Source organism: Babylonia areolata, chromosome 16, assembly GCF_041734735.1.
Source record: "Babylonia areolata isolate BAREFJ2019XMU chromosome 16, ASM4173473v1, whole genome shotgun sequence".
Taxonomy (NCBI): Eukaryota; Metazoa; Mollusca; class Gastropoda; order Neogastropoda; family Buccinidae; genus Babylonia; species Babylonia areolata.
The window spans coordinates 1,050,046-1,060,566 of record NC_134891.1 but is presented as its reverse complement, the minus strand read 5'-3'; the positions used below and the strand labels follow the sequence as shown (position 1 = coordinate 1,060,566).

The following is a 10,521-nucleotide window of genomic DNA, read 5'->3' as shown; positions in this document are numbered from 1 at the left end:
GAAGAAATCGCGTACAATGCAATGCCATGAATGTGAGCAAATCAAACTGACAGGACGATACAGTAGAAATGAATCATAACTGTACACATGCATGTGTAGTGATGAACGATTTCATTGCTGGAACACAAAGCAGTTGAATCACACACTCTCACACACACACATACACACACACGTACACACACACACACACACGTATACACACACACAGATTTAAAAGACATAAAATCAGTGAACAACAACAGCGACACTCGCACAGAGCAGAGCTAGACTGTGCTGTCTGTCTGTCCGCAGGTAGATTTGAATGCTGGACTTGACAAATTACCATTTGTGTCGTTGACACCGTGAGAACGGATGTGCTGCTGTTTGCAATGTATTGCATTACTTGTTGTCACAACAGATTTCTCTGTTTGAAGTTCAGACTATACTTGTTGTCACAACAGATTTCTCTGTTTGAAGTTCAGACTATACTTGTTGTCACAACAGATTTCTCTGTTTGAAGTTCAGACTATACTTGTTGTCACAACAGATTTCTCTGTTTCAAGTTCAGACTATACTTGTTGTCACAACAGATTTCTCTGAAGTTCAGGCTATACTTGTTGTCACAACAGATTTCTCTGTTTGAAGTTCAGGCTATACTTGTTGTCACAACAGATTTCTCTGAAGTTCAGGCTATACTTGTCACAACAGATTTCTCTGCATGAAGTTCAGACTATACTTGTTGTCACAACAGATTTCTCTGTTTGAAGTTCAGACTATACTTGTCACAACAGATTTCTCTGTTTGAAGTTCAGACTATACTTGTTGTCACAACAGATTTCTCTGTTTCAAGTTCAGACTATACTTGTTGTCACAACAGATTTCTCTGTTTCAAGTTCAGACTATACTTGTTGTCACAACAGATTTCTCTGTTTGAAGTTCAGACTATACTTGTTGTCACAACAGATTTCTCTGAAGTTCAGGCTATACTTGTCACAACAGATTTCTCTGTTTGAAGTTCAGACTATACTTGTTGTCACAACAGATTTCTCTGTTTGAAATTCAGGCTATACTTGTTGTCACAACAGATTTCTCTGTTTGAAGTTCAGACTATACTTGTTGTCACAACAGATTTCTCTGAAGTTCAGGCTATACTTGTTGTCACAACAGATTTCTCTGTTTGAAGTTCAGACTATACTTGTTGTCACAACAGATTTCTCTGAAGTTCAGACTATACTTGTTGTCACAACAGATTTCTCTGCATGAAGTTCAGACTATACTTGTTGTCACAACAGATTTCTCTGTTTGAAATTCAGACTATACTTGTTGTCACAACAGATTTCTCTGCATGAAGTTCAGACTGTTTTCACTCAGGGAGAGCAGGTCGCCTAAGTGGAGAGCCACAATTAAAAAAAAAAAAAAAAAAATTCAGCCTGCAAGTGTATTTGTTCCAGTGTCAAAGTGGATTTTTCTACAGAATTTTGTTGCCTTGGATTCTTTTGCATGTGCTAAGTGCACACTACACAGGGAGCTCAGTTTATCATCTCTTCCAAATGACTAGCACCCAGACCAAGGTTCAAGGGGGAGGGGGTGGGGGGGAGTAAAAATCATGGCTGATGGTTTGAACGAGAAAAATATGGTGGAACTTGAACCCATAGACTCTTGTTTCCAGGTCAGATGCATTCAGAGGGGGCCATACAGGTGGGACTGTAGTGTACATGTCACATGCATTTCTTTACAGTGTCATTCAGAGGGGGCCATACAGGTAGGGCTGTAGTGTACATGTCACATGCATTTCTTCACAGTGTCAGAGGGGGCCATACAGGTGAGGCTGTAGTGTACATGTCACATGCATTTCTTCACAGTCATTCAGAGGGGGCCATACAGGTGGGGCTGTAGTGTACATGTCACATGCATTTCTTCACAGTGTCATTCAGAGGGGGCCATACAGGTGGGGCTGTAGTGTACATGTCACATGCATTTCTTCACAGTGTCATTCAGAGGGGGCCATACAGGTGGGGCTGTAGTGTACATGTCACATGCATTTCTTTACAGTGTCATTCAGAGGGGGCCATACAGGTGGGGCTGTAGTGTACATGTCACATGCATTTCTTTACAGTGTCATTCAGAGGGGGCCATACAGGTGGGGCTGTAGTGTACATGTCACATGCATTTCTTCACAGTGTCATTCAGAGGAGGCCATACAGGTGGGGCTGTAGTGTACATGTCACATGCATTTCTTCACAGTGTCATTCAGAGGGGGCCATACAGGTGGGGCTGTAGTGTACATGTCACATGCATTTCTTCACAGTGTCATTCAGAGGGGGCCATATAGGTAGGGCTGTAGTGTACATGTCACATGCATTTCTTCACAGTGTCATTCAGAGGGGGCCATACAGGTGGGGCTGTAGTGTACATGTCACATGCATTTCTTCACAGTGTCATTCAGAGGGGGCCATACAGGTGGGGCTGTAGTGTACATGTCATGCATTTCTTCACAGTGTCATTCAGAGGAGGCCATACAGGTGGGGCTGTAGTGTACATGTCACATGCATTTCTTCACAGTGTCATTCAGAGGGGGCCATACAGGTGGGGCTGTAGTGTACATGTCACATGCATTTCTTCACAGTGTCATATTGGTGATAAATTCCTAAGTATAATTAATGTAACCTAATTCTGCAAGTGACAACATGGAACAGGTGAAAGCTTTGCTTGTGCTGTGCTTTTTGTTGTTGTTTTCTTTGATACCATTTTTCCATCAGCGAATGAGTGAGGCATATAGTTTGTCAAAGGAAGCGTTGAGCTTTGTCGTTGAGCCTGGAAGTATTGATAATGTAGTACAAGTTTGCATTTAGCATCTTCTGAATGCACTTGTTTTTTCTCACCTGACAATTATGTTTTACAGTATTGGTATTTGTAGTGCACCGTCGCTTGGAGCGTCTTCTGAGTGCACTTTTTTTCTCAACTGACAATTATGTTTTACAGTATTGATATTTGTAGTGCAAGGTCGCGTGGAGCGTCTTCTGAGTGCACTTTTTTTCTCACCTGACAATTATGTTTTTACAGTATTGATATTTGTAGTGCACGGTCGCTTGGAGAATCTTCTGAATGCACTTTTTTTTCTCACCTGACAATTAAGTTTTTACAGTATTGATGTATGCAATTCATTGTTGCTTTTAACATCTATTTAATGCACATGCACATATTGTATTATCTCTGATAGTTAAGTTTTACAATACTGTTACATGTAGTGCATGGTCGCTTTTAGCATCTTCTTAATGCACATGCACATGCTTTTCAACTCTTCATATGTCACATCTTTCATTTTATTATCTTTTGATGTATTAAAAAAAAATATTTTGTCAAATGATTTTATTTCATTTTATGTCAGTGTTTTGCACAAACTTGGCCCCATTGAATGCTGAGGGTTTTTCAGTATGAATAGCATCCCTGCCTTCAGGAAATTCTCTGCTAGAAACATCCTCTTTTTTTCTTGCTCTCTTTATTTCTCCCTTTTTCCTTCCCTCACTATCATCACATTTTATCTCTGTGGCTGCCTTCACCTCTACACTCCATCTCGCTCACTACGATCAGCTTCGGATCCATTCCACTTACGCATACCCAGATTCAAACTCTCGACTGTTGGACGCCGTTCTTTCTCTGTCTCTGGACCTTGCAATTGGAATGAACTTCCTCTGTCGCTTCGTCAAGTCTCCACACTCAGCTCTTTCAAGTCTGGCCTTAAAACCCACCTCTTCCCAAAATAGCCTCCCTTCCCTGCCTCTTCCTTGTCTTTAGTTTCTCCAGTTTTAGAGTTATGCGTGCGTGAGAATGACTGGTGCGAAAGTGCTTAGATTTGTCTATGCACAAAATTCAGCGCTATATAAGTACCATTATTATTATTATTATTATTATTATTATTATTATTATTATTATTCTGCCTTCCCAGTCCGTTCCCCTGTCTGTTTTTCGAGCAGACCCTTGACACTTTGTTTTCTCATTTTTGCAGTTTGTGATGTTCTATCTATGCTATTTGCTTTGGCGATAAGTTGCAGAGATTGTGAACACTGGGATGGGCACTAGCAGTCCATTCTGCAGTGTTGTTTGCCTATAATAGTCTTTTTTTTATGTATTTCACATTTGGCTTTGAAGTATTATCCTTTTTTAGGATTTTTTGTAATCTGGGGATGATGAATTAATCGGACAGGTTGACATCCTCAGCATGGCCTTGTCTTACTTCCCCCAAGGAGCTAAATGGTTAGGATAATATGTTTTGAAGGCTTGATTTGTTTTCTTTTATTTTGAAAGGATCTTTTTTCCTTTTATGACAGTCATGTATTTCATGTGGTTGGACATTTGTGTAGTTGGGCAGTCCTGATATGGCCCTGTGCAGTTGGCTGGACTAAAAGCAATGATCAAAATAATAAGGATAGTAAGTGGGCAAGTTTATCCTTGTTTTGGCGGTGTTCACAAATGATGCCTCTTTTATCGGTGACAAGATGTGTTCATGTGGATTATTATTATTATTCTTTGATATAGTGTTTGTTATTGCTATATAGTATGTTACACCTTTTATAAGTGACATGTTTATCAGTGTTACCAGTCATACAATCATGTTCATGGGGATTATTATTAGCGTAAAGTATGGTTCATCTTTTGTAAGTGACCATTGTTATCGGTTATACAATGTGTGACTGTAGGTTATGATTATATAGTAAGTTTAATCTGTTGTGAGTGGCTATGTTTATCATTGTTAGTCATACAGTGTGTTTCTGTGGATTATTATTATTATTATTTAGTTTGTTTCACCTTCTGTAATTGGACATGTTTATCACTGTTACTGCTTATACAATGTGTTTCTGTGTATTATTGTATATCACGTTTTACCTCTTATAAATGGGCAGGTTTATCATTATTATCGGTTATACAATGTGTTTCTGTGGATCATTATGATTATATAGTGTTTTTCACCTCTTATAAACGGGCATGTTTATCATTGTTGTGGTGGTGTTCACTTATGACAGCAGGTAAGTTTGCTTGCCTTGCATGACGTGTGCTTTTTTTTTTTTTTTTTTTTTAAATAAATAAACCGGCATAAATATGTCAGTGTTCTGCAGGAAGTGTGTGCAGAACTGAGACTTGTCTACAGACTGGTGTGGGTCTGGATTACAGTCCTGTGCCTCCACACACACAGCCCCTTGGGGGACAGGGGGGAGGGGGGGGAGAGAACGGTGGCTTGTGTTTGTCACAAGGGTTTGTACATTATTGATTACGTGAGCTACTTTGTACGTTTTTTTTTTGGGCAGAGCCCATAGAAGAAGAAGAAGAAGAAGAAAAAACCAAAAAAACATGCAGTGGCTTGATATCTGTGGCAAGGTTTTGTACATAATTGATGGATAAGGACACGAGTTACTTTGTACTTTTCTTTTTTTTAAGTTTGTATACATACATATGTATGTTTGTGAATGTATAAGTATGTGTATGTATATATGTATATATATATTTTTTTTTTTCTTTTTTTTTTTTTTTTGCATTGTAATGATGGACGTTGATTGCATTCCTTGCAGTGAGTGGCATTGATACGCTTTTTGTTGTGTCACACAGCTCTGACAGTGCTGTCAGCTGACTGCTGTGTTCTTGGCACCATGCTGTGTGTCACACAGCTCTGACAGTGCTGTCAGCTGACTGCTGTGTTCTTGGCACCATGCTGTGTGTCACACAGCTCTGACAGTGCTGTCAGCTGACTGCTGTGTTCTTGGCACCATGCTGTGTGTCACACAGCTCTGACAGTGCTGTCAGCTGACTGCTGTGTTCTTGGCACCATGCTGTGTGTCACACAGCTCTGACAGTGCTGTCAGCTGACTGCTGTGTTCTTGGCACCATGCTGTGTGTCACACAGCTCTGACAGTGCTGTCAGCTGACTGCTGTGTTCTTGGCACCATGCTGTGTGTCACACAGCTCTGACAGTCTGTCAGCTGACTGCTGTGTTCTTGGCACCATGCTGTGTGTCACACAGCTCTGACAGTGCTGTCAGCTGACTGCTGTGTTCTTGGCACCATGCTGTGTGTCACACAGCTCTGACAGTGCTGTCAGCTGACTGCTGTGTTCTTGGCACCATGCTGTGTGTCACACAGCTCTGACAGTGCTGTCAGCTGACTGCTGTGTTCTTGGCACCATGCTGTGTGTCACACAGCTCTGACAGTGCTGTCAGCTGACTGCTGTGTTCTTGGCACCATGCTGTGTGTCACACAGCTCTGACAGTGCTGTCAGCTGACTGCTGTGTTCTTGGCACCATGCTGTGTGTCACACAGCTCTGACAGTGCTGTCAGCTGACTGCTGTGTTCTTGGCACCATGCTGTGTGTCACACAGCTCTGACAGTGCTGTCAGCTGACTGCTGTGTTCTTGGCACCATGCTGTGTATGTTTGCAGTGTATTTCTCACGGCACTCTTTTTATGATGGTTTGGTGTACACGCTTTCTTCTGTCAGGTTTTTTTTACTTTTATATATATATTTTTTTTCTTTGTGTTATTTTTAGGGCCCTGTGAGTGTGACTGGGGAAGAAGGGGGCGGTGTGGGGGGCGGGAGGGAGGCGGGGGGACTCAGAACTGTTGCTTTGAGGAGGTTCACTCATTGTTGAGGTGATGAACTCTGCGGCAGTGTGTTAAAAGGAGACTCCGTTCACCTTCTGGCCCGTACTGTTTGAGGGTAGTGAGATCGTCCTCTGTCCGTGCGGAGGTCGGCCGTTCATCTGTTGATCTTTAGCCTCTTTCTGCAGCTGCTGTGCTGGAAGTGATGCCTGGTAAATCCTAGCACACGGTTTGAAGACACAGGTGTTGGTTTTGTTTGTTTTTTTGTTTTTGTTTTTTTTGTTGTTTCTTGTTGTTGTTGTTTTTGGTGAGAGTATTGCCTGGTAAATCCTAGCACAGAGTTTCAAGATACAGGTGTTGTTTTTTTGTGTGTTTTTTTGTGAGAGTGATGCCTGGTAAATCCTTGGACAGGGTTTGAAGACACAGGTGTTGGTTTTTTGGTGAGAGTGATGCCTGGTAAATCCTAGCACAGGGATTGAAGACAGGTGTGTTTTTTTTTTGGTGAGAGTGATGCCTGGTAAATCCTTGGACAGGGTTTGAAGACACAGGTGTTGGTTTTTTGGTGAGAGTGATGCTTGGTAAATCCTTGGACAGGGTTTGAAGACACAGGTGTTGGTTTTTTGGTGAGAGTGATGCTTGGTAAATCCTTGGACAGGGATTGAAGACACAGGTGTTGTTTTTTTGGTGAGAGTGATGCTTGGTAAATCCTTGGACAGGGTTTGAAGACACAGGTGTTGTTTTTTTGGTGAGAGTGATGCTTGGTAAATCCTTGGACAGGGTTTGAAGACAAAGGTGTTGTTTTTTTTGTGAGAGTGATGCTTGGTAAATCCTACCACAGGGATTGAAGACAGGTGTTGTTTTTTTGGTGAGAGTGATACCTGGTAAATCCTAGCACAGGGTTTGAAGACACAGGTGTTGTTTTTTTGGTGAGAGTGATGCCTGGTAAAGTTTAGGTGTGTAGCCTGTCACAGGAGTACTGCTTTGTGGGGAGTGCAAGGGGGGGTCAGTTTAGGTGTGTAGCCTGTTGCCAGTATCCTGCAGTTTAGTTCAGTGTCAGAGGGGAATATATATATCTGATATGGGCAAGGCAGTGGTTTGTACAGAAATACTGTACCTGTGTGGTGCCTGCTGGATTGTATGCTATGTCCTGTCAGGCCTGTGTGTGTCAGTCTTACAGTGTCATGTCTCATACATTATGTTATACACCCATTCGGCCATATTTGTATCAGTCCTTGGACTGACAAGTCTGTTTGTAGTACATTACATATATATATATCCTTTCGGCCATGTTTGTATCAGTCATAGGATTTAACGGTCCTAGGACTTACTAGTGTGTTTCTAGTACATTATATACATCCATTCGGCCATGTTTGTATCAGTCATTGGTCATGTTTGTATCAGTCATTGGCCATGTTTGTATATTGGCCATGTTTGTATCAGTCATTGGTCATGTTTGTATCAGTCATTGGCCATGTTTGTATCAGTCATAGGATTTTACGGTCCTTGGTGTTACTAGTGTGTTTCTAGTTCATTATATACATCCATTCGGCCATGTTTGTATCACCCCTAGGACTTAGTGTTATCTCTGTGGATAATACACAGTCATTCAATCTTGTTTGTTCCATCAATCCTGGGACTAAACAGTATGGTGTCTAGTGGATTATATAAACCTGTTCAATCTTGTTTGTTCCATCAATCCTGGGACTAAACAGTATGGTGTCTAGTGGATTATATAAACCTGTTTAATCTTGTTCGTATCATCAGTCCTAGGACTAGATAGTGTGGTGTCTAGTGGATACTATGAATCTGTTCAATCCTGTTCATCAGTCCTAGGACTTAGTGACGCCTCTAGTGGATTATATCCATCCATTTAAACTTGTCTGCGTCAGTTCTAGGACTTAGTGACGCCTCTAGTGGATTATATCCTCCATTTAAACTTGTCTGCGTCAGTCCTAGGACTTAGTGACGCCTCTAGTGGATTATATCCATCCATTGCGTCAGTCCTAGGACTTAGTGACGCCTCTAGTGGATTATATCCATCCATTTAAACTTGTCTGCATCAGTTCTAGGACTTAGGGGGTTGTTTTGTTGAGGACTATATACATCCAGTCAGTCCTCTTTGTGTCAGTCTTGGGCTTTTTTTTCCATGTACCAGCAAGTTTTATTGCTGTTGTTTGCCATTGTATTTTGCTTTGCATTGACATGTCGCACCAGGCTGGCCATCTGATGTGAAAGCACACGGACTGAGAAGAAGAGGGTCACTGTGACACTGTAACCAGTCAAGGTCACTGTGACACTGCAACCAGTCAAGGTCACTGTGACACTGCAACCAGTCAAGGTCATTGTGACACTGCAACCAATCAAGGTAACTGTGACACTAACCAATCAAGGTCACTGACACTAACCAGTCAAGGTCAATGTGACACTGCAACCAGTCAAAGTCACTGTGACACTCAAGGTCACTGTGACACTAACCAATCAAGGTCACTGTGACACTGCAACCAATCAAGGTCACTGTGACACTGCAACCAGTCATGTTTACTGTAACCAATCAAGGTCACTGTGACACTGCAACCAATCAAGGTCACTGTGACACTGTAAGCAATCAGTGGAGGAAACTGGTGTGCTGAACGATGTTGACAATCTGTTTTATCTCACACGACAAATCAGCGTTTCCAGACCAGCGGTGCACAGTCCCTACAGTGGAGCAATGTCCGCCCGTTCCAGTCCCATGGAGGGACGTGGGTTTGTATCCCCACCCTCCTCCAGAGCGTTCTTTGCTGGTGGGTTGTTGTTGTTGTCAGGCCCGTACTAGCGTTTTCATCTGTTGTCTGTGCATATACTTCTGCCATATCCTGTGTCCCTGTCACCACAGTTCAGATGGAGGTTTGTATGTCTGTTTGCAGCTAAATAAAGGTGTTACAGAGGATGTTTCGTTGCTAGTTGTTTTGGAATGGCTTTTCAGTCTTATTGGTGGTTTTCCCTTTTCTGTGTGTGTGTGTCACTGAAGGTGCTAGGGCTGATCACAGTGACCAGACACTCTTTGTGGAGAGATTTAATTCAGATTCTGAAACCTGTGTGTGTGTGTGTGTGTGTGTGACACAGAGTTACTGATGGAGTTGTGTGGATAGTGATGTTACTGTGTACATGTACACACACACACACACACACACACACACACACACATAGATATATATAGATATATACATACTCTAGAGAGAGACTGAACCACTTTGGTTAAGCACCACCAATAAAAAAACAAAAGTATTCAAGTGTTGAAATCAAACAAACAGTTGAATTACTTTGAGGAATTGTGCATATTCATTTTGTACACTGTCCACGAACAGTGCAGACACGGTGATGAGGAAGCACCAGAGTGTTCATTCAACAGCCATGGGGTGTCCGAACCAAAACCTGCAGGTGTCAGACAGCAAGCTGAGCTGCCTCTGTGGCGTGTAGGGCCACCATTTACAGCAATACACACACTGCAGTGTCGGGTGCAATAGCCGTATGGTTAAAGCGCTGGACTTTCAATCTGAGGGTCCTGGGTTCGAATCTCGGTGCACCTGGTGGGTAAAGGGTGGAGATTTTTCCGATCTCCCAGGTCAACATATGTGCAGACCTGCTAGTGCCTGAACCCCCTTCGTGTGTATGCGCACGCAGAAGATCAAATACGCACGTTAAAGATCCTGTAATCCATGTCAGCGTTCGGTGGGTTATGGAAACAAGAATATACCCAGCATGCACACCCCCGAAAACAGAGTATGGCTGCCTACATGGCGGGGTAAATAAAAAAAACAAAAACGGTCATACACGTAAAATGTTACATGTCTGTCTGAGTGTGTATGTGTGTGCGTCTGAAATCTGATTAAATGACACAGGAAACGAATGATGAGCGCCCAGTGGCAGCCGTCAGTTGGCTCTACCCAGGTAGGCAGCCGGTGGTGCAAATGTCC

At 42.4% G+C, this 10,521-nt stretch overlaps 1 long non-coding RNA gene across 1 annotated transcript; it reads left to right on the top strand.

Annotated features, from left to right (window-relative positions):
• The first annotated feature begins 8,958 nt into the window (after window positions 1-8,958).
• On the top strand, window positions 8,959-9,492 carry LOC143290774 (uncharacterized). The gene is made up of 2 exons (XR_013056440.1): window positions 8,959-9,075; window positions 9,149-9,492. It is a non-coding gene; the product is annotated as an uncharacterized LOC143290774 (long non-coding RNA).
• The last annotated feature ends 1,029 nt before the right edge of the window (window positions 9,493-10,521 follow it).